Source organism: Musca domestica, unplaced genomic scaffold (genome assembly GCF_030504385.1).
Source record: "Musca domestica strain aabys unplaced genomic scaffold, Musca_domestica.polishedcontigs.V.1.1 2, whole genome shotgun sequence".
Lineage (NCBI taxonomy): Eukaryota > Metazoa > Arthropoda > Insecta > Diptera > Muscidae > Musca > Musca domestica.
In genome coordinates, this window is record NW_026712249.1 from 7,593,301 (window position 1) to 7,619,258 (window position 25,958).

The 25,958-nt window shown below is 35.4% G+C and overlaps 1 protein-coding gene across 1 annotated transcript in view; it reads left to right on the plus strand.

The window, feature by feature from the left end:
- The window catches only part of LOC131802135 (nucleolar and coiled-body phosphoprotein 1-like), a 160,181-nt gene that overhangs the window by 131,577 nt on the left and 2,646 nt on the right, over positions 1-25,958 (plus strand). The gene's annotated exons all lie outside the window — the stretch shown is intronic.

A 25,958-nucleotide genomic window follows, 5' to 3' on the forward strand; every position in this document is an offset into this window, starting at 1 on the left:
AATACATGGACAGACGGACAGACGGACGGACGGACAGACGGACGGACGGACATGCATAAATCGACTCAGAATGTGATTCTATGCAGATCATCAAAAGGAACTATGGGTCTATCTCGTTTCCTTCTGCCTGTTACAAACAAATCCACAAAGACATAATACCCTGACCACCTTGTGGTGTAGGGTATAACAATAGATTGCATCATCACAAAAAGGTAAAAAAGTTGACACTAACCTCTCTGAATTGTGAAAATGGTCTACTTCTGCTTGTACCCTTAATCTCCAAACTCTAATCATTATCAAACAACTGACTGATATTCCCCAAAATATTCCCGTTGCATCCTTCTATTGTCCTGGCAAAAACAAGTGGTTAGCCATTGTTGGTTAACTTCATTCTCATTGTTTATTGGTCATGTTCTATGACTATGACACCAAATGATTGGTTGCCCACCATTCTTGTTGCTAGGTTTGAGAGAGACATGGCTCTTGTCCACCTTCTGTTTTTTTTTTTTTTTTTTTTTTTTTTTGGCTCCTTGATAATCTCGTTTTTTGGCACAAAGGTTCAGTGTGATGGGTTTTTGTAGTGGTTCATGGGATTATTTGTTATACGAGTAATTTGATTGCCTTGGATTGCAAGTTTTTGTATTTCGCGCATTTATGATTTTTCATAAAAACATTCAACTGTTGACTTTTTACTTAATTAACTGGTTGTACAAACACATAAATTGGTGAAAAACTCAAAAAAAAAACTGTTTTAATAAATACTCAAATTGGGAAAATAAATGGTTCGCAATGAAGTCAATTATTGTCATTCTCATGAGTTTTTGTTCAATTAGTGTTTATCAAACGAAGCATTAATGCACTGATGTGTTTTATTGACAAGTACATTTTTTTGGAAAAATAAATGAAATCATGACTTTTTAGTAGCAACTAAAAAATATGTATTAACAATGCAATACATACAGGCTTTGGCTGAACTTTAGTGGCATTACTGTCAGATTAAGGGATTTTTTTTCAGTATGGGATATAACCAACAACATGATCCCAGTATTTGAACATTTTTGTTCCATCAGTGGTGGATTTTTATCAGATAAGAGACTGAATGCATATCTTCTGACGAAAAGTCATATACGATTGCCCAAATGTGTTTTTACACCTACGAGAGGACGTCTTGTGGGCGTTAAAAGTATTACTCGGTTGAACGCCCTGTATATACTTGGCATAGGGTAAATTTAATGAAAATGAGCTCGGGGTAAAGCCATTGAAATTCCAAGAAGTGCAAGAACTTAGACCTCAACAGAAGGAATAGAACTTACCAACAAGCGCTTCGCCGGGAATGCGCCAAAATACCGCAGAGCAACATTCGGGCAGCGTGTGACGGTTTCATTGGCCGTTTAAAGGCCATAATTCGTGCCACAGGTGACCAACTCGAACAAATCTAAACTTATTCTAAAATTTGATGCTATTTCCGATTTTTTTTTGCTTTCATTCAATAAAACTAAAAAAAACAAGATAACAATCTGTAAATTCGGCCGGGCCGATCTTTGAATACCCTCCACCATTGGGAACGTATTTGGCAATTTTCAAAAAAATAAAATCCATTAAAGTTTCTTTTCAATTCTTAAAAATACCGAATGTATCCGTTATATTAGGGTCTATATGACGACGTGGACCTGCATAGGCAACTTTTGTCATAAGCAATTAGAATATTTAAATATGAAACTTAAAAAAAAGGCGAATAATGTAGCTAAAATCATCAAAATATAGAATATAGGGAGGTACCGTTACATTGGGGCTATACGAAGACGTGGACCTGCCCAAACTATTTTCCGTCATAGGCTGTAGCATTCAAAATTCAAACACCAAATTTGAAGCAATTCCGGGGAATAATGTCGCTAAAATCATTAAAATACCGAATATCGGGTGGTACCGTTATATGGGGGCTATACGAAGACGTGGACCTGCATGGACAAGTTTCTGTGTTAGCCTGTAGTATTCATTACGAACTTCAAATACCAAATTTGAAACAATTTCGGTGAAAAATGTCGCTTAAACTCATCAAAATACCGAATATCGGGAGGTACCGTTATATGGGGCTATATGAAAACGTGGACCTACATGGCCCATTTATGAACTTAACCTGCCTACTGAAAAAATAAGCATGTGTGAAAAATTTTAGCCTTCTATTTCAATTCGTTCTAAAAATAGCGTAATTACAACAGACCGACAGACAGACGGACATCGCTAAATGGACTTAGAACTTTACGCTGATCAACAATATATATACATTGTTGGGTCTGACATGAGTATTTCGAGGAGTTACAAACTGAAGGACAAAGTTAATATACCCTCCATAGTATGGTGGAGGGTATAAAAACTATTGTCAATATGTCGCTTCATCTCTAGTTTGACATTTGTTCTCTCTGCATTTTTTTGCGCCACACAATGGCCCACAAATCACATTCATACACTAACACGGTTTAGCAACAACACACACACGCACATCAAAAGAATAACGATTCTCTCTTTTGCTCACAAAACAACGCAGCCAACACAATTAAAAACGAAACAAATAAACACATTTTTACTTTTACAATTATTTTAGTTATTGTTACTGATTTGTCAATTATTTACATTTTGATTTAATACAATAAAGTTCATAAAATTTCACAATTCTTCATAACAAAGCACAGCAACTCACAAGCGGCTGTTGTTAAAATTAATGACAACTGAAGAAGGAAGCAACAATTGGGAGTAACAGTGTTGTCAATACACGAAAGAGAAAGTGACTTTTTACAGAGCTAGCTTTGCAATAAAACGTAAATAAGTCACAGAACGTTTGAGATTAAAGAAACTTGAGTAAATATACAACCAAAAGAGGAACAAAAAGAAAGCGCTACAACCGGATGGAGTCGATTATGTGATAACATACACCACTATATTAATAAGAAATAAATAACTACGATTCTTATACCCTAAACCATACTATGTTAATATATTAAGTTTGTCATTCTGTTTGTAACACCTCGTAATATACATTTTAGACCCCACAAAGTATATATATTCTTGATCAGCATAAAATTCTATGTCGATTTATCAATGTCCGTCCGTTTACTTAAATGTGTATTATATCTGCAGGACTTTTGGTATTGAAAATCGGCCATGTAGGTCCACGTCTTCGTATAGCCCCCATATAACGGTATCTCCCGATATTTGGTATTTTGATGATTTTAGCGACATTATTTACCGGAACTATTTCCAATTTGGTAGTTGGATTTCGAAATGAATACTACATCCTTTGAGAGAAAACTGTCTGTGCAGGTCCACGTCTTCGTATAGCTCCCATATAACGGTACCCCCCGATATTCGGTATTTTGATGATTTTAGCGACATTATTTACCAGAATTGTTTCAAATTTGGTATTTTAAGTTCGTAATGGATGCTACAGCATAAAACAGAAAATGGGCCAAGTAGGTCCACGTCTTCGTGTAGCCCCCATATACTGTATTTTGATGATTTTAGCGACATTATTTACCGAAATTATTTCAAATTTTGTATTTGAAATTCGTAATTTTCACACATTTTTGTTAACACAAGATCTGTGGTGACGATGATATATATCTGCCAACCCCTTCTGGTACCTCACCCACAAAGAGTCACAATATTCAATACTTATATCTGTCATACCTTGCGAAACAATATGTGATCAGGACAGAGTCAACTATAGCAAAGGCCACAATGAGTGCATATGTAGACTTTTTGTGTGCTGAATTACCAAATTCGCTGAAGGAAGCAGCATCGAAGGAGACCAAATCCTCCTCTCAGCTAATGGCTGTGAAGAGGATGCGGTCTACTGAGGAGCAGAAACCCACGGCGTTAAGTCGAAAGACAGCTTTGAGTAAAGAGAAACCCAAACTATCTCGCTTTTGAGTGGACGCTTTCTTTTCGATTGCCTTGTAAAAATTATGCCATGTGCCAAGCTTCGTCCAACTTGAATATTGCCATCGAGATTTGTATACCCTACACCATATAGTGGTAAGGGTATTATATGTTTGTGTATTTGTTTGTAACAGGGAGAAAGAAGCGAGATAGACCCAGAGCTACTTTTGAGGCTCTTCATAAAAGTAATTTTTGAGTCGATCTATGTATGTCAGTCCATCAGTCCGTCCATGTATTCTTGTGAACAAAATTCAGGTCGCATTTATTGTCCGATTGAGATGAAATTTTGCAAACAATGTTTGTTTGGCTCAAGGACGACCCCTATTGAAATTGGTGATAATCGGATCAGATTTCGGATGTATTTTCAACAGATTTCGGGTAAATTGCGCACCAAATGGCTAATATAAGTCCAAATAATCTCTATTTTGGTGCATCCCACCGAATTTAGTCTAGAAGCTGGTAAATCAAATTTGGAAAAAATCGGTTCGGATATGGCTATAGCTCCCATACATATGTTTTAACCAATTTGGAGTTTTAAGTCCCTCACATGCGGAAAATGCACTCCAGAGAATTCATATTTGGTGCCAGACAACGGACATTGCTTGATAATACCCCCGTCAAATGTTGTCGAGATCGGTTCAGATTAGAATATAGCTTCCATATATATCTTTATCCGATATGAGGTTTAATGGCTAATATCAGCCCAAATGGGCCAAATTTTGGCAATTACGACTGAATTCATCCTATAAACCAGTACTTCAAATTTGGTGTAAATCGGCTCAGATATAGCTATAGCTCCCATATATATGATTTATCCGATTTGGGGCTTAAAGTCCCACACAAGCGTAATATGCATTCCACAACAATGATCTTTAGTGCCGCTCCGAAATAAGTGTATCAAATTTTGTCAAGATCGGTTCAGATTTGGATATAGGTCCCATATATATGTTCAATCGATTTCGTCTTAATTGTGCACCAAATGACCAATGGCATATCCGACCGAATTCAGACTAGAAGCAAGAACATTAAATTCCTATAAAATCTGTTCAGATATAGCTACAGCTCCCATATATATGTTTCTTCCGATTTGGTGTTGAAGCCCCTCACATTCGTAATAATGATATTTGGTACCAGATCGTTTATAAAGCTCGGAAATACCTTTGCCAAATTTTATCGAGAACGGAAAAGGTTTGGATATATCTCCCATATATATCCTTAATCCGATTTCAGGTTTGTTGTGCAAATAATGCCTAATATCAGCGCAAATGGGATGAGTTTCAGGGCATACGTTTCCGTTTTGTGCAACTCGGCTCAGAGATATGTTTTTTCAATACAAACCTCCTCCAAGTGATGTCATGCACTCTTTAGCAAACTATAACTGCTCTAAAGCCAAATGTTGATAGGTGGTTTGATCTACTTGAAATAAATTATTTTGTTACGGGAGCTCCACTAAATATGCATAGTGGTGTAGGGTATCATATAGTCGGCCCCGCCCGACTTTTAACATTTCCTTACTGGTTTATGTGTGCAATAGACAGCACAACGAAATAACATCGCTAGATTGATTCTAAGCGTCCTGAAATCATATTCGTCCTAGGAAAGATAGGACCACAAACCATTAGTTAAACCCTCTGTAGCTTAAATATCTGTCAAAATGGTCATTTTAGAATCGAATTATGTAATGATCTCTCTTTTTATAGAAGACTTCCTTTCGACAACATGATATATTTTTCATAACTTTTAAATTTTAATAAGATCTGCTTCTTAATGTTGTGTATTAATTTATTACATTCATCCGCATCCATATGGTTGTCCATCATGTGAATTCGGATATAATATAATAAATATATGCATACATATGAATGCACATGAATATAATTTGACATTGGCAACACTTTAGCATTGGACATTTGCCCACACCTTCTACTTTCACTCACATATTCTGCAACTCAAACTCATACGAAATATTTATGAAAACTGACCGTATGTATTCTTTGTTTATACAAAAATTCCTCGGAGGATTATGTTTAGAAAATGAAATTTACCCAGTTTTGGGTATATGTTGGTATGTGTCCATCCACCCCCATTATGGGTTTGATGCAACAGACATGCCGAAATTCTCCTTTCCATATGGAATTTCCGATATCAAGTCATCCTGACATGGTAAATTTTAAGGACATTTGTATTCATCCCTAAGAAAGTAATGAAATAAAACTAGTTTTCCCAGGATCTAAATGGATTACCTGATGTTGTAGAATATTAAAATGTCATTGTCGTTTGGGTTGCAAGGATGAAACTGACATGTGGAAATAAATAAATTTATTTGCGATATTCATTTCGGTAATGCAACAATACAGAAAAGTGAGCTCGACCAAGGACAGTAACGTTAGCTCATTTGGCAACCACAATAAGACTGAACAAGTAAAATAGTATCAGTTGGTTTTGCCGACAGATATATACCCCCAGCCTTGAGTTATGATTATTCACACTGTTGGGAGGTCCCATGGGGGAGGTTCCGAAGCATTTGGACAATATTGACCAATTCGTATCGGACCTAAGACTGATACAAATATTACATAATGTATATAAGGTATGTGCAAATTTTTGGAAAATGTGGATATATGCCTGAGGTAACAGACATAGCGAACCGAAGTTTTCTATTTTCATACTTCATCTAATACAGATAAAATATTGGTATGTGCAAAATTTGAAGGAAATCTAACATTTTATGCGAAATCATAAATATCGATAAATTACTTAAGAGATATATTTAGATATAGCATGTTGTAAAGAATCGCTGAGCTGCTTCGCAATTTACACAGAGAGATACAAGTATTGAAAATTGTGACCCTTTGTGGGTGGGATACCACAAGGGGTTCACAGATATATAGAATCTTCACAACAGATCTAGTGTTAGCAAAAATTTGAAGAGAATCGTATGCTTATTTCGCCTTCTTTGGACGTTTTGTTTTTCAAAATCTTGTACCCTATATGGGGTGAGATACCAGAAGAAGTGGTACGATGTCTACCATCTGTGTAACAGATCTTGTGTTGATAAAAAGATGTCGATATAAATTACACAAAAAAAATAATATATGGAGCCTGGAATGCCTTCGGATATTGATTTCGCTTTTTACGAGCTTCATGGATATTCTAAATTTTGAGCCTTTGTGGGCAGGTACCAAAAGGAGAGGACCGATATATGTTCACAAAATATCTTGTTGTAGCAAAAATATTTGTATGTGTGAAATTTAAAGAGAACCTGATGCTTATTTCGGATTTTATGAACGTCTTGGTTATTCAAAACTTTGACCCTTTGTGAGAGATGGTACCAGAAGAAAATTAGTCCGTTCTGTAGCATCTTTATAACAGATCTTGGGTTAATAAAAATATTGAGATATACCGAGTCTGGAATGGGATCGGATGTTGATTTCACTTTTTATGAGCTTAATGGATATTCAAAATTTTGAGCTTTTATGGGGGGAGGTAGCCGAAGGAGTGGACCAATGTACATTTCACACCAGACCTTGGGTTAGTAAAAATATTGTTATGTGTGTAATTTTAAGAGAACCGGATGCTTATTTCGGATTTTATGATCGTTTTGGTTATTCAAAACCAAGGATCTGTCCGATCTCTATCATCTTTATAACAGATCTTGTGTTGATGGAAATATTGAGATGTACCAAGTCTGAATGGAATCGGATGTTAATTTCGCGGTTTATGAGCTTCATGGATACTCAAAATGTTCAATGTTGTGGCCAGTTACCAGAAGGAGTGGACCGATGTATCGCAACTTCACACCAGACCTTGGGTTAATAAAAATATTGTTATGTGTATAATTTAAAGAGAACCGAATGCTTATTTCGGGTTTTACGACCGTTTTGGTTATTCAAAACTTTGACCCTTTGAAGGGTAGGTATAAGAAGAATTGGCCCGATTTCCACCATTTTTATAACAAATCTTGTGTAGATGGGAATATTGAGATGTGCCAAGTTTGAATGAAATCGGATGTTAATTTCGTATTTTATGAGCTTCATCAATATTCAAAATTTCGTCTTATTGTGGGGGTAGTACCAGAAGGAGTGGTAAAATCTATTTCGTCTTCACACCAAATCTTGTGTTGGCAGAAATATTGGAATGAGCGAAATTTGAAGAACTCTTATTTTACATTTTATAGGAGTTATAATTATTTAAAATGTTGACCCTTTGTGGGGGAGGTACTCGTTGGAGCAGGCTGATACTTTTCATTTTTTGCACCTGATGTAGCATTGACGAAAATATTTGGATTTGCAAAAGTCTTACAAAATCGAATGAACCTTTTTCTTTCTATGAGGTAAATAATCATCTTTGGAAAATGTCGACCTTTTGTGGGGGAGGTACTAGAAGGAGTGGACTGATATTGCCCATCTCCGAACTCGCTCTTCGTGCGCACCAGCCAGACAGACAGACGGACGGGCGAACATCTCTAGATCGACTCGAAATGTCCTGAAACGGATTTGGTTCAAAGAGACCTAGGGTCTAAAATCGTTATTTCGATGAGGCACATTTTGGTCGTATCAAATAATATATAGCCTCAGTAGCCATATGACTGAGAGTATAAATTCTAAATGTTAATAAAATTGGTTCTGAGAATATATATTGGTAGAATCGAAAAGTACCTAATGATACTAGTTTAGGATCATTGTTGATGTATGGGATGGAGAGATGTAGATTGTTTTAAATACGCGTAGTAATAGAAATTTGATATTGAGATCACTTTTGATTTCTAGGGTGAAGACGTAAAAGATAAGAAAAGCTATCTGAATATTAAAAACCAGTAAAAAAGTCTTAAAGTCGGCCGGGCCGACTTTATGATACCCTACACCACTTTGCTTATTTAGTAGAGCTCCACATAACAATAAAAGTTTTTATGGGAGAATTCAATCATACACGCTATGATTATAATTATAACTTAAAGTTGAAAGGACTAAATATGCCGAAGCATTTGTATCTTTCAAATTCGGACTTGTATTGCTCATTTGGTGCACAATTAATTTGAAATCGGATAAAGATATATATGGGAGCTATATCCAAATCTGAACCGATCTCGATAAAATTTGGCAAAGATATTTCTGAGCTGTATTTGATATATTTTCCTGAATATCGTTGTTACGGAGTGCATACTACGGCTGTGGGTAACAAATATGACAAATCGGATGAACAGTGTATATGGGAGCTATAGCTACATCTGAACCGATCTACACCAAATTTGGCATACTAGCTTCTAGACCCAATTCGGTCGTAAATGCCAAATTCCATCCCATTTGGACAAATATTAGACGTTTGGTGCACAATAAAAGGTAAATCGGACGAAGTTATATATGGGAGCTATATCCAAATCTGAACCGATCTCGATAAAATTTAGCAAATGTATTTCTGAACTGCATTTGACATATTTCCCCAAATATTGTTGTTGCAGAGTGCATATTACGGCGGCGGTGGACAAAAATAACAAATCGGATGAACAATATATATGGGAGCTATAGCTATATCTGAACCGATTTCGATCAAATTTGGCGTACATATTTTTAGACCTAATTTGGGTGTATATGCAAAATTCCATACACTTCGGGCCGATATTACACGTTTGGTGCACAATAGAAGGCAAATCGGACGAAGATATATATGGGAGCTATATCTAAATTTTGACCGATTATTTCCAATTTCAATAGGGTTCGTCCTTGGGCCAAACAAATGATCTGTGCAAAATTTCATCTGGATAGGGCAATAAATGCGACCTGTACTTTGTTTACAAAAATACATGGACAGACGGACAGACGGACGGACGGACAGACGGACGGACGGACATGCATAAATCGACTCAGAATGTGATTCTATGCAGATCATCAAAAGGAACTATGGGTCTATCTCGTTTCCTTCTGCCTGTTACAAACAAATCCACAAAGACATAATACCCTGACCACCTTGTGGTGTAGGGTATAACAATAGATTGCATCATCACAAAAAGGTAAAAAAGTTGACACTAACCTCTCTGAATTGTGAAAATGGTCTACTTCTGCTTGTACCCTTAATCTCCAAACTCTAATCATTATCAAACAACTGACTGATATTCCCCAAAATATTCCCGTTGCATCCTTCTATTGTCCTGGCAAAAACAAGTGGTTAGCCATTGTTGGTTAACTTCATTCTCATTGTTTATTGGTCATGTTCTATGACTATGACACCAAATGATTGGTTGCCCACCATTCTTGTTGCTAGGTTTGAGAGAGACATGGCTCTTGTCCACCTTCTGTTTTTTTTTTTTTTTTTTTTTTTTTTTGGCTCCTTGATAATCTCGTTTTTTGGCACAAAGGTTCAGTGTGATGGGTTTTTGTAGTGGTTCATGGGATTATTTGTTATACGAGTAATTTGATTGCCTTGGATTGCAAGTTTTTGTATTTCGCGCATTTATGATTTTTCATAAAAACATTCAACTGTTGACTTTTTACTTAATTAACTGGTTGTACAAACACATAAATTGGTGAAAAACTCAAAAAAAAAACTGTTTTAATAAATACTCAAATTGGGAAAATAAATGGTTCGCAATGAAGTCAATTATTGTCATTCTCATGAGTTTTTGTTCAATTAGTGTTTATCAAACGAAGCATTAATGCACTGATGTGTTTTATTGACAAGTACATTTTTTTGGAAAAATAAATGAAATCATGACTTTTTAGTAGCAACTAAAAAATATGTATTAACAATGCAATACATACAGGCTTTGGCTGAACTTTAGTGGCATTACTGTCAGATTAAGGGATTTTTTTTCAGTATGGGATATAACCAACAACATGATCCCAGTATTTGAACATTTTTGTTCCATCAGTGGTGGATTTTTATCAGATAAGAGACTGAATGCATATCTTCTGACGAAAAGTCATATACGATTGCCCAAATGTGTTTTTACACCTACGAGAGGACGTCTTGTGGGCGTTAAAAGTATTACTCGGTTGAACGCCCTGTATATACTTGGCATAGGGTAAATTTAATGAAAATGAGCTCGGGGTAAAGCCATTGAAATTCCAAGAAGTGCAAGAACTTAGACCTCAACAGAAGGAATAGAACTTACCAACAAGCGCTTCGCCGGGAATGCGCCAAAATACCGCAGAGCAACATTCGGGCAGCGTGTGACGGTTTCATTGGCCGTTTAAAGGCCATAATTCGTGCCACAGGTGACCAACTCGAACAAATCTAAACTTATTCTAAAATTTGATGCTATTTCCGATTTTTTTTTTGCTTTCATTCAATAAAACTAAAAAAAACAAGATAACAATCTGTAAATTCGGCCGGGCCGATCTTTGAATACCCTCCACCATTGGGAACGTATTTGGCAATTTTCAAAAAAATAAAATCCATTAAAGTTTCTTTTCAATTCTTAAAAATACCGAATGTATCCGTTATATTAGGGTCTATATGACGACGTGGACCTGCATAGGCAACTTTTGTCATAAGCAATTAGAATATTTAAATATGAAACTTAAAAAAACGGCGAATAATGTAGCTAAAATCATCAAAATATAGAATATAGGGAGGTACCGTTACATTGGGGCTATACGAAGACGTGGACCTGCCCAAACTATTTTCCGTCATAGGCTGTAGCATTCAAAATTCAAACACCAAATTTGAAGCAATTCCGGGGAATAATGTCGCTAAAATCATTAAAATACCGAATATCGGGTGGTACCGTTATATGGGGGCTATACGAAGACGTGGACCTGCATGGACAAGTTTCTGTGTTAGCCTGTAGTATTCATTACGAACTTCAAATACCAAATTTGAAACAATTTCGGTGAAAAATGTCGCTTAAACTCATCAAAATACCGAATATCGGGAGGTACCGTTATATGGGGCTATATGAAAACGTGGACCTACATGGCCCATTTATGAACTTAACCTGCCTACTGAAAAAATAAGCATGTGTGAAAAATTTTAGCCTTCTATTTCAATTCGTTCTAAAAATAGCGTAATTACAACAGACCGACAGACAGACGGACATCGCTAAATGGACTTAGAACTTTACGCTGATCAACAATATATATACATTGTTGGGTCTGACATGAGTATTTCGAGGAGTTACAAACTGAAGGACAAAGTTAATATACCCTCCATAGTATGGTGGAGGGTATAAAAACTATTGTCAATATGTCGCTTCATCTCTAGTTTGACATTTGTTCTCTCTGCATTTTTTTGCGCCACACAATGGCCCACAAATCACATTCATACACTAACACGGTTTAGCAACAACACACACACGCACATCAAAAGAATAACGATTCTCTCTTTTGCTCACAAAACAACGCAGCCAACACAATTAAAAACGAAACAAATAAACACATTTTTACTTTTACAATTATTTTAGTTATTGTTACTGATTTGTCAATTATTTACATTTTGATTTAATACAATAAAGTTCATAAAATTTCACAATTCTTCATAACAAAGCACAGCAACTCACAAGCGGCTGTTGTTAAAATTAATGACAACTGAAGAAGGAAGCAACAATTGGGAGTAACAGTGTTGTCAATACACGAAAGAGAAAGTGACTTTTTACAGAGCTAGCTTTGCAATAAAACGTAAATAAGTCACAGAACGTTTGAGATTAAAGAAACTTGAGTAAATATACAACCAAAAGAGGAACAAAAAGAAAGCGCTACAACCGGATGGAGTCGATTATGTGATAACATACACCACTATATTAATAAGAAATAAATAACTACGATTCTTATACCCTAAACCATACTATGTTAATATATTAAGTTTGTCATTCTGTTTGTAACACCTCGTAATATACATTTTAGACCCCACAAAGTATATATATTCTTGATCAGCATAAAATTCTATGTCGATTTATCAATGTCCGTCCGTCTATCCGTCTGTGGAAATCACTCTTGCTTCCGAACAAAATTAAGTAGGTTGATAAAATTTTACTTAAATGTGTATTATATCTGCAGGACTTTTGGTATTGAAAATCGGCCATGTAGGTCCACGTCTTCGTATAGCCCCCATATAACGGTATCTCCCGATATTTGGTATTTTGATGATTTTAGCGACATTATTTACCGAAACTATTTCCAATTTGGTAGTTGGATTTCGAAATGAATACTACATCCTTTGAGAGAAAACTGTCTGTGCAGGTCCACGTCTTCGTATAGCTCCCATATAACGGTACCCCCCGATATTCGGTATTTTGATGATTTTAGCGACATTATTTACCAGAATTGTTTCAAATTTGGTATTTTAAGTTCGTAATGGATGCTACAGCATAAAACAGAAAATGGGCCAAGTAGGTCCACGTCTTCGTGTAGCCCCCATATACTGTATTTTGATGATTTTAGCGACATTATTTACCGAAATTATTTCAAATTTTGTATTTGAAATTCGTAATGGGTACTACAGCCTATGACAGAAAATTGTCTGTGCAGGTCCACGTTTTATAAACCCCCATATTCGGTATTTTGATGATTTTAGCTACATTATAAACAGATTTTTTTCAAGTTTCGCATTTGAATATTGTAACAGCTTGTGACAAAAGTTGCCTGTGCAGATCCACGTCGTCGTATAGACCCTAATATACGGCTACATTCGGTATTTTTAAGATTGTAACAGAATTTTTAACGGATTTTATTTTTTTTAATTGTTAAATTTGTACCAAATGGTGGAGGGTATAAAAAGTAAAGTGGTGACAAATTTAAAAAATAAGGTTTGAGAGTTCATAGTCCTAGCAGCTGTGTCGGTGCGACTACCTGTATTCTTCTACCATGGCAATTAATGTGAGAATACATAAAACGCTTAAGTCGTCGACTGGTTTCTCCGGAAAAGTACAAAGAAGCGTAGGGCCAAAATCGAACTAAGTTAACCTAAAACTCCTTAGTTCAAACACATAGAAGTGAAAAGATAAGACAAGACAGAGTCAAAATATGGCAACCCTCTGTTGTTACGATATCATAACAGCAACAGTTACCGATCATGGTAGAAGAATATAGCGTCATATGAAATCAAAAAAGGCGTAACTTACATTTCAAAAATTTTAGAGGAGAAGCAAAAAACTTCCGAAAATGGATAATACACAAAATTGTTTCAAAATTTTTGTAGGTTAAGCTTAGTTGTCACTATCGAATTAGTACTTGAAGAAAAAATTTGAATTTTTGTATTATTTGCAGAGCTATGAAACTTACGCCTTTTGAGGATTAGATTTTCTGAATCCGAAAAGGGCGTAAGTTACAATAAAAACAATTTAGCTACGATGTAGGAAGTGTTTTCCAATGTTCTTCATTAATTAGATTCACTATTTTATTTTGTTTTTTATTAACATACTTATAGTAAACAAAAAACATAAAAAGTAATTCAGCAAAAAAAAAACAACATTTAAAGTAAAAAGATTTCATATCATAAATAGATAAAAATTAGAATATAGTATAGGATAGTGTTTGATTGCTAAATTTCATAGGGCAAATTTGTATAAAAATCATGGCAATCTTCTGGTATGAAGGATTTAAGATCCTGGAGATGTTCCCACTTTTTTTTAGAAATTTTTAGTCTCTGAGAATGTAATGGAGCAGGTTCGTTTTTATAAGTATCTTTTTCTTTTCGGTTTGGAAGAATTGCATATTCCTCTTTAATGTTTGTTTTAAAGTAAATAGTTCCAGACGTATCGTATCCCAATGCTCGAATCATGTTAACGGTGGGATCTCCAGCTTTTTTTCCTGTAAAATATTTTTGATTGTATTAACAGGTCATAAATATTTATTATCACAATTTTACCTGGACGAATGGAAGAGTAAAGCTTAGGAACAGAATCATAATCCAGAAAATATGAATGGGTAAGATGATGGGTGTTGAGTGGAAATGGAGACTTACGGGAATCGTTTACATATTCAACGAATTGAGAAGGAAGATTAATTTTTTTATTGTTTATTTTTCTTTGGATTATCGAATGAGTTGAATCACATTCCATTTGGGTGTGTCCAACTATTAAATATTTTTGCTCAATTGTTAGGTTTTTTTCAATACACAGGGATAGTAATGCGTTTGACAATATGATATTGCGGTTTTGATAAAAGCATCCATCCGAATATATTATAATATGGTTAATATCTGGTGACTGAAGTATACATTTTTTTAAGTGTTTTATAATACATGTTGTGAAAGTAGACGCTACCAAATTCCCTTCAGATTCATCCCAGATATAATTGTCAGATTCATGGCTGATGATATTATAAATAGTAAAGTTGTGTACCTGCAATTTCATTTTATAATATGAAGCACTTGCGTTTGTTTGAGGAATCAATTTTACGGCTTGCATATCCATGCATAATAATAAGCAAAGACCAGACTTTGCATTTTCGATATCGTTTGCTTTTTCATCTCGCATTTCATCAACTTCTAATCTATGACTGATATATTGATCCTCAGTTATGTTTCTTGCCTCATATGATACACAAGTATTACACATGTCATTCCTTGGTTTAAATAATGTAATATTTTGTTCTTTTACTGTAAGCATAAACTTTGGATACGATACTGCAGAAACTTCATCATCGCTATTTTTAATGCATTCTTCACAATATAATTTATAAATTTGGCTGTATGATCTTAAATCTGTTTGCAAATAAAGTTTCTTGGTGTACTGCCTTCGGTAATGGGATTCAAGTTTCGGAATATCATTTAACCAATTTTTTAAAAAGTTATGACGCTTCTCGTATTTTTTATCTTTAATCGAGGTATTTCTTCTCGGAATAGCTAAATCCGGTTGTTCCCTGTTTAAAAAGATTTCATCTACCCAATTTCTTACAGTTTTTTCAGTTATTCCAAGAGTTGACGTAAACATTTTCTGGCAGACTTGGATACGTGTTGTCTTAGCTTGCAAATAATAACGTTTGGAAAGCGATCGCCTTGAAATAATGTTCTCATTACGTGCTTTTTCAGAAACGACCACGTGACTTCTTACATACACCTTTTTTTCTCCCCACGTCATATTCCAAAATCGATCAAATATTTGTTGGCGTATATTTTCAGCAAAGTGGGAGCAATGACGCAATGAGCTCTTTTCACAAAATTTAGATTGACATATTTTTCCCATTATTCGAGGATTTTTTACACACACAATTCCTTTATTGAGGCCTGTATACATTTTACCAGTCATTCGGTCTTTAGCATTTAAATGTTTTTGATTTGTTTTTCTGTCCTTAACTGACATATTTAAATTTGTTTCAATTTCCATATTAAATTAATGCACTTTAATCGAGATTTTTTATTTAACTTTGAAAAAGCAAGCAGTTGCTTTATGAAATAGTTTTTATTAGAAACACAATGAAAGAAAGACTAACTGCTAACCAAAAATGCAGAAATACCAAAAACAGAAAGATCTCTAATACAAAAACAATAAAACAAAAACTAACTGTTTTTAAAAACCCATGGCATGCTTCTCTTCTTTTGTCTGTTTCTTTTCTATTCTATTTCTTCACTTGCGGTAGTTATTTTTTTTAAAAAGGCGTAAGTTACCTGTTTGGTTTATGAAATGTTTGCACTTGCAGTTACGGCTTTTAGAATTTTGTTAATAAAATGTTCGTTTTTAGTCGTACGACTGTAAAACTTAGCAGGTACGTGTATTTTGATGCATTACATAGTAATCAATCAAAAAGTCGATTTTGAATTTTTTGTAACTTACGCCTTTTTTGATTTCATATGACGATAGGTAGTAGCATCGACACCGCTGCTGGTACAATGAACTGTCAAACCAAATTTGCAATTGAACATTTTGCAGTCTTTTTTTAGACAATTCCGTTGAAAAATGTGGCTAAAGTCATCAAAATACCGAACATCGGTGGGCACTTCTCAGGGAGTAAAGTGCTTACAAAGAACTCCCCGTGTGGATTTTCAGACTTTTCTATTAGAAAATGTGGCTAAAATCATCAAAATCCCGAATATAGGGGGGTATCGTTATATGGGGGCGATAAGATACGTTTCAACCAAATGGCTATCAGTTGCCGGTCTTTGCAGCGAATTTTGGTACATGATTTGAAGATGTTTCCGTACAAAGTCCTGATGGTGCATCAGCTGCTACCTGCTGACCCCCAATTGCGTTTAACATATGCTGAAGACATCCTTAATCACAACCAAGAAGAAGATAATTGATTTTCGGGTCAAAAATCTGGGGTCCCGGGTCCGTCCCATAACAAACGGGATCAGTGTAAAAATACCTACCACTGGAAAAAATTGAAGAGTTTTTACTAAACTAGAGTTAAGTCGAATATTGTAAAAATAGTAGATTCTTGCAGGTAGTAGATCACATGTTCAGAGCAGAGCTTCTAGCTTAAGCTTCATCAAATTTGTGTAAAAAAATTATTTTAATGACAAGGAATTTAAAAAAAAAATGAGAATTAATTCAAATTTGTCCCAAAATATCTCAGTTTTTTGAAAATTCTTAGAACGTTGTCTTAGCTGAATTGATCTTGTAAAGGGAAACCAAATAACTAAGGACATAATAGAAAATAAGGCAACTAGCAGTATATTGAAAGGAAGACAGTGATTACATAAATAAAGTTTAAATATTACCAATATTTTATAAGCCATTATAATATTCAAATGCAAAACTTAAAAAATTGAATATCGGGAGGTACCGTTATATGGGGGCTATAAGAAGACGTGGACCTGCACAGACAATTTTCTGTCTTAGACAGTAGTATCCATTATGAACTTCAAGTACCAAATTTGAAACAATTCTGGTGACTAATGTCGCTAAAATCATCAAGGGGCATGTAGGTCCACGACTTCGTATAGCCCCCGATATTCGGTATTTTGATGATTTTAGCGACATTATTTAGCGGATTTGTTCCAATTTTGGTACTTGAAGTTCGTAATGGATACTACGGCTAAAGACAGAAAATGGGCCATGTAGGTCTACGTCTTCGTATAGACCCCATATAACGGTACCCCCCCATATTCGGTATTTTGGTGATTTCAGCGACACTATTCACCGGATTTGTTTCAAATTTCGGATTTGAAGTTCGTAATGTATTCTACAGCCTAAGACAGAAAATTGTCTGTGCAGGTCTACGTTTTATAACCCCCATGGTACCCCCTATATTCGGTATTTTGATGGTGTATACGAATATTCTCAGCATTAATGTAAAAATTCTTTGATGACAATTTGTCAGATTTTGCAACGAATTCCAAATATAAAGAAATGTATTTTGACAGAATGGATGAAATCAGCTGGGCTAATCGGACGACCTGATAATTGGGCCATGCGCATATCTCAATCAAAACTGTTCTAGAGAGAAACACACAACAGTATTAAATAGGACGTGAGTGTAGTAGATCGTTTCGTTTCGCGGAGTGTTTCATTTACGCGAATAAGAACAAATATGTAGGTTGAGTTTTCAGGCATTTCATTGCTCTGCGTGTGTGTGTGTGTGTTATGAATGTTTATAAGCTTGTAATCCCTGCTGCGTGCAAAGAACCATGTGTGCCTTATGTTACCACTTTATTTCTATAGACAACTGTACTAGTTCAGATGTCAACAATTTGCGCGTAGAGTTTGGTTAGGGATTCCAGTGTATTGAATAAAGAAATATTGAAATATAAAAATGTGTTTATAAAATTTTTATGTCATTTGTTTTGTAGATCGCATCAAAACAACGCGTTTCTTCCCCAATTAATTCGTGTTTTATTGTTAAATCGGTGGTTATAAAAGACTAAATAAAAAACAAAAAAATATTATTTAAAAACAGAAGTTTGCAATGCAGGCGGAGGAGATTTTGTGAATGTTTTCATGGAAAATGGAATTTAAGATTTTGCAGTTCCGAAATTTCACATTGCGGGATAAACTAAAAAAGTGGTGAATGGAAACGAATCCTTCAAAGAAATGCGGCCAATTATTTGTTGGATTAAATTTAATTAAATATAGTTTGTAGATTGAACTGTGCTTTATTTTATTTTTGCTGATTAATAAATGGATAAAAAATGTAGCGATTTTAAATACTTTTTCTATTACAAGCATTTTCCTAAAAATTTTCAAATGACTATTTTGTTCAAAAATGTCTCCTACCCGTTGTGTGTGAGAATTTTTGTTGTCGTTGTACGCATATACGTGCCTGCATATTCATGAATATTTTCTTTTGTTGCATTCCTTTTCATTGATGTGCTAAATGTGTGTGTGTGTGAGATGTGTGAGAATTTCACAACATTTGCGTTTTATTTATGGATGTGAAAAATATTAGAATAAGCTATGTACTAGCCCATAAATTACGCGTTTTAAGAAGGAATTGATCAACGGAATGAGTTTTATAAAATAGTGTAAATGCAGACCAAGTGTAGAAATATATATATATATATATATATATATATATATATATATATATATATATATATATATATATATATATATATATATATACATATATATATATATATATATATATATATTTCTACACTTGGTCTGCATTTACACTATTTTATAAAACTCATTCCGTTGATCCGTTCCGTTGATATATATATAGCATTTTTAAGTTCACGTAAACCCGAACCAATAACTTGCCGACAAGGCAGATTCGTAGTCACATCAACGTCAATATTTGGCGTTGTTGTAAAAAATAATTTAAATAACAATAATTAGACCCTCAGACACAGCTCTTCCACCAAGCTGAACAACAGTTAAGCAAGGCAGAGAGGAACGATGCAATAAGCATCAATACATTCAGGCGCTAACCATCATTCGTTTCCAAACGAGAGAATGCAAGCATAGAAAAAATCCTTACCATAGAGAATAATTAAAAAAAAACTTTAAGTTCGGGCGGGCCGAACTTTGAATACCCTCCACCATTTGGAACGAATTTGATAACTTTCAAGAAAATGAAATCCTTTAAAAATTCTCTTAAAAACTTAAAAATACCGAATGTAGCCGTTATATAACCGAATATATGGAGGTACCATTATATGGAGGCTATACCAAAACGCGGACCTGCACAGACAATTTTCTCTTGTAGGCTGTAATATCCATTACGAACTTCAAATGCGAAAATTTGAAACAATTCCGGTAAATAATGTCGCTAAAATCATCAAAATACCGAATATCGATAGGTACCGTTACATGGGGGCTATACGAAGACGTATACTTGCACGGACAATTTTCTGTCTTAGGCTGAAGTTTCCATTTCGAACTTCAAATACCAAATTTGAAACAATTCCGGTGAATAATGTCAAAATATCGAATATGGGGGGCTATACGAAGACGTAGATCTGCACAGTTTTTAGATATATATGTTGGACTAGTGGAATATTTTTCGTAAATAAAAAATAAGAACCTTCGAACGTTTTCTGGTTGACTAAATGGAGGAGAGTTGGATGCCTCTTTTGCTTTCTTTGACCTTTTGTGAGGGAGGTACCAGAAGAAGTGGCCCAATATATTCCATCTTACGTTAGTGAAAATAATGGGATGTGTGAAATATAAAGAGAACCTGAAAAAATTGACACTCTGTGGGAATGGTCCGATCTCTTACGTTTTATAACAGATCCTGTGTTGATAGAAATATTCACATATGCCAAGTCTAAATGGATTCGGATGTTAATTTCGCGTTTTTTGAGCTTAATGGATATTCAAAATATTGGGATGTGTGAACAATCGGATTCTTACATCACATTTTATAAGAGTTACAATTATTTAACATTTTTACCCTCTGTGGGGGAGGCACTTGATGGAGTGGATTGATATTATTCATTTTTGCACCTGACCTAGGAGTGATGCAAATATTAGGATTTACAAAGTTGGAGCACAATCAGATTATTGCTTCTCCTTCTGTAAAGAAAAAAACATATATTTTTTGTTTTTGGAAAATTTAGAACTTTTGTGCGGGTGATATCAAAAAGGGTGGACCCATACATTTCATGGCACCAGACCTTGGATTGATAAAAATATTGACATGTGTGAAATTTGAAGACAATCGGACTTTTGCATCACATTTTATAAGAGTTGTAATTCAATTCAAAATGTTGACCCTATGTTGAGGAGGTACCTGATGGAGTGCACCGATATTGTCCATTTTCGTACCTGATCTAGCACTGATGAATGCATTAGGATTCGCAAAGTTGGAGCAAAATCGGATTATCCTTTCTGTTTCTGTGCAATAAATTATTATACCCTCAGCCATATGGCTACAGAGGGTATATATCAGTGGACCGATATTGCACATCTCCGAACTCGATCTAAGTTTGACAATAATATTAAGATGTACCAACTTTGGAGCAAATCGGATACTCCCTTCGGGAGCTATCGTGCGCACCAGACATACAGACGGAGGGACGGACATCGCTACATCGACTCGAAATGCCCTGCAACGAAATTGGTGCAAAGAAACCTAGTGTCTAAATCCGTTATTTAGATGAGGCACGTTTTTTTGCGGTATCAAATGATATATACCCTCTGTAGCCGTATGGCTATATAAAAAACAATGAAAGAAGTGAAATTTTCCTAGAACAACAATACTAAGATGTAATAAGAAGAACAGATCCCATTTTGTGCGATCTCGAAATACCTTTAAAAAAACCAATTAATTTTTGATCTCAATAAATTCCAAACTTGTACTGGGAAGAAACAAATCCATTTTTGTTCTCAATAAACTAAAAAAAATATATGGAAATTGATATGAAAGTAACGAATCATTGGTGAAAATTACGATTTTTCGGTAAGCTGAAAAAATCAATTTTTCACAAATATTACTTTAGTATATTAGTATTATTAATTATTTTTTTAACTATATGTTTAAGTGTAATAAAATTGGCTGTGTATGCAAGAAAATTTTTTTATAGAATTCTTGAGTTCTATGTCATTATCGCCTTATTTTAGCAATTCACTTCGAAATATTCATGTATGCACCTCTTGGCAAAGAATGACAGCTTAATGTTATTGGGCCTGTTTATGCAAGACCGGCATGATAACCATAACCTAACGGAAGTCTCCGCTTTAACCAATTCATTTCAGATATTTTTTAATAAACATTTTACATCCACAAATTTCGGCCTGCTAAAAGTAAATAGGTGATCTCTGAACGATTTTTCGTTTTATTCGATTTCGGCTGGCGGGATTGTGACTTTACTGGTTGTTTTTTGCTTCCACGTGGTTACATGCTCTTTGTTGTTGGGCAAAATCTTAAAACTAATTACACTTCCTACCACAGCGCATGCGCAGGAGATTGCATAACCTAATAAGAAAATGAATATATGAACTAGTAATCGAGCTCTGTAATTGATCGATCACTCATTTGGTGAACAAGATTGACTGTCCGAGTTGAGACCCTTTTTTCAACGAATCGATCAGTCGAACTAGGTCATTCATGAATTAAATGTATATACCACACATATTAGAATGTTTGGTGTTTGTTAAGACTAGATCTCCGAAATTCTTGCTCGAATTCCAGTATAGAGATCGAATGCGAGTGGATGTACTCGTTCGAGCATAAATTCGCATTTTGTCAATCTACAAGTACGTTGGAGAGGATTGTCGCCACTCTATATATACTACTACAAAATGCGACAGTGTAGCTTCTTTTGTGGTTTTTGTGCACAAATCCACCAAGTCCTTACAACACACTCTTTTTTTATACCCTCAGCCAAACGTGCTTAGTCGAAATAACGGTTGCAGACCCTAGGTCTCTTGGGACCAAGTCCGTTTCAGGACATTTGGAGTCGATCTAGCGATGTCCGTCCGTCCGTCTGTCTGGCTGGCTGGTGCGCACGATAACTCTCAAAGGGAGTATCCGATTCGGTACAAACTTGGTACATCATAATATTTTTGTCAAACTTAGATCGACTTCAGAGTTCGGGCAAATCGGCCCACTCATTCTGGTACCTTCCCCACAAAAGGTCGAAATTTTCCAAAAAATATCCTAATATCTGCAGTGCTAGGTCAGTTGCGAAAACTGGCATTATCGGTTTACTCAATCAAGGGTCAACATTTTGAATAATTACAACTTTTATAGAATGTGTTTTAAGAGTCCGATTGTCTTCAAATTTCACAAATCCCAATATTTTTATTAACCCAAGATCTGGCGTTAAGACGGAATATATCGGTCAACTCCTTCTGGTACCTCCGCCACAAAAGGTCGAAATTTCAAAAAATATATTTCTTGCACAGAAATAGAAGCGATAATCCGATTTTTCTCCAACTTTGTAAATCCTAATATTTGACCTAGGTCAGGTGCAAAAACGATAATATCGGTCCACTCCATCAAGTACCTCCCCCACAAAGTGTAAAAATTTTTAATTTTTATAAAATCTGTTGCAAGAGTCCGATTGTCTTTAAATTTCACACATTGCAATATTTTCATAAACCCAAGATCTGGTGTGAAGATGGAATATATCGGTCCACTCCTTCTGTTACCTTTCCCAAAAAAACCTCGAAATTTTGAATAACCATTAAGCTCATAAAACGCGAAATTAATATTCGATTCCATTTAGACTTGCCACATCTGAATAGTTTTTATCAAAACAGGATCTGTAATAAAGAGGGTAGAGTTCGGGCCGTTCCTTCTGGTATCTCACCCACAAAAGGTCAAAATTTTGAATAACCAAAACGATCATAAAATCCGAAAAGAGCATGAGGTTCTCTTTATATTTCACATATACCGTTATTTCTACTAACACATGATCTGTTGTGAAGATGGGATTTATCCACTCCTTCTGGTATATGTGGATCTTCCTATCTCGCCGAGTTGAGTCGATCTAGCTATGTATGTCTGTCCGTCCGTCTGTCCATGTTAAATTGTAATCAATCTACAGGTCGCAATTATGGTCCGATCTTCACGAAATTGAAAATGGAGGTGGGGTTAGAGCCAGAATAAAAACCTATTTCTTTTGGAGATGATTGCATAATAAACTGAAACATTTCCTGATTTTGCAGTTGCTCTACAGGTCGCAATTATAGACCAATCGAAGTTAATATGGTACTAGAGCTTAGGGTTGGGCAGAGGCCTTCCAATTTTGATGGTCATCAGGTAATATTTAGTGGGTGAAATCGACCATAACAGGGAGGGTCCTCTTGCATTTGAAGATTATAGCAAAATATTTAGGGGTTCAGATGAACCAAAAACAGAAAAAAAATTTCTGATCACTCAATTGAAGCCAATCGACACGCCAGGGTAGAATTCTAGCATTTTGGAGGTGCGACGAGCTGCGTAAATATGTATTGGACAAATGTCCCTAGTAAAAATGCCAAGGGTAATATCTGGGCAGTGCTCCGTGACATCATTTCAAAAGCGAAATCTTCCAAAATGGATTTGGACATTAGGGGGGCTTCTAACACATCGTAGTGTTGTTGGGTATCATATGGTCGGCCGCGCACGGCTATAGCCTGTGCTTACTTGTTTTAATTGCCAATCACCGAGGGCGTATAGGAAATATATTGAACTTCTCTCTTCATAATTTCAAAGTAAAATCCTAAACAAATTTGAAATAAGTAATAAAATATAATAAAATTTATTTTTATTGTTCCATTTTCAGAATGAACGCAGACCTTGCGAAAATGGACAAACAAATAACAGAAAAGCTAGAGGCTTGGATGAAATATATACCATTTTTAGATTATATAAATTGGTTGACATTAAAAGATAAATTGTTAACGAAAAGAGGTAAGGGTTTCATTTAAAAATATTTATATTTTTTTTTAATTCCGTAAGTTTTCTTCAAGATTCCGCAATTTATGTACAGGGTGAGGTAAAAAAAAAAACTGTAACAAAATCAAATGCCATAATTTTTATACTTTTATTTTTAATTTTATTGAATGAAAGCAAAAATATCGGAAATAGCATCAAATTTTGGAATAAGTTTATATTTATTCGAATTGGTCGCCTTTGGCACGAATTATGGCCTTCAAAAGGTCAATGAAACCATTACACGCTGCCCGAATGTTGCTCTGCGGCATTTTGGCCCATTTCCGGCGAATCGCTTGCTTAAGGTGATCGACACTTTGGTCTTTTTTAGTGCCAACCTTGTTTTTCAAAATACTCCAGACACAATGGTCCAACGGATTGGTATCCGGAGATTTTGCTGGCCATTGTGGGCTGGAAATGAAGCGAGGAACCTCATTTTTGTAACCATTCTTGGGTGGCACGTGCTGAGTGCGATGGTGCTGAGTCCTGTTGACCAAGGTCTGCGGCCAAAATGTTTGCGTGCCCAAGGCTTTAATACAGCCTCCAGAATATTTTCGCGACAATTTCGGAATTTATTCTGATGCCACGGTCTTTTAATACGAGCGGAGAGCGATGGCCGGCGCTTGAGTTCTGGTGGCCAACCGAAGGTGCACATTTTCAGCTGACCTCTTTGGCAAGTAAACATGATCATTTTGTTTGTTTACAAACTGCTGGACAACGAATGTTTTCCCATCGGAGAGGGAGAAAAACAAATTCGGCAGTTCACCACTTTCGTCCAAGCGAAGCACCTTTTTAGCTCTTTTGAGTCTATTTTCTTTCTGTTGCGGTGTAAGTTCTTGCACTTTTTACAACTTCAATGGCTTTACTCGGAGCTAATTTTTCAATATTTACCGAATGGAATATTGCGATATGTTCGGCTCACAAGCCAATTTTTCGCCACTGCAACTCTGGTTTCGATTAAGTCGCTTGTTTACTTTTCGAACCATTTCTGCTGATGTTGCTATTTTCTTCGTCCATCCACTTCCTTGACTTCGGGCTACGCTACCAGTATCACGGTAACGAGCGATGGTACGAGACACCAAGAGATTTATTCACATTTAAATGCTGGAGGGCTCCAACGACAGCCACTTGAGGGTTTCCAGCCAAATATAAAGAAATCAAACTATCACGCTTGAATTCCATCACGAATAACTTTTTTTCTGGAAAATTCTCATCAAAATGCTTTTGTACGAATGTAAACAATATAAGGAGCTGTCACTGAAATAATTTTAACAGCTGTCGGACGAGTGGCTTAGAAATGACAGCAGTCTGAAGTTGGTTGCAGGGTTTTTCATCTCAACC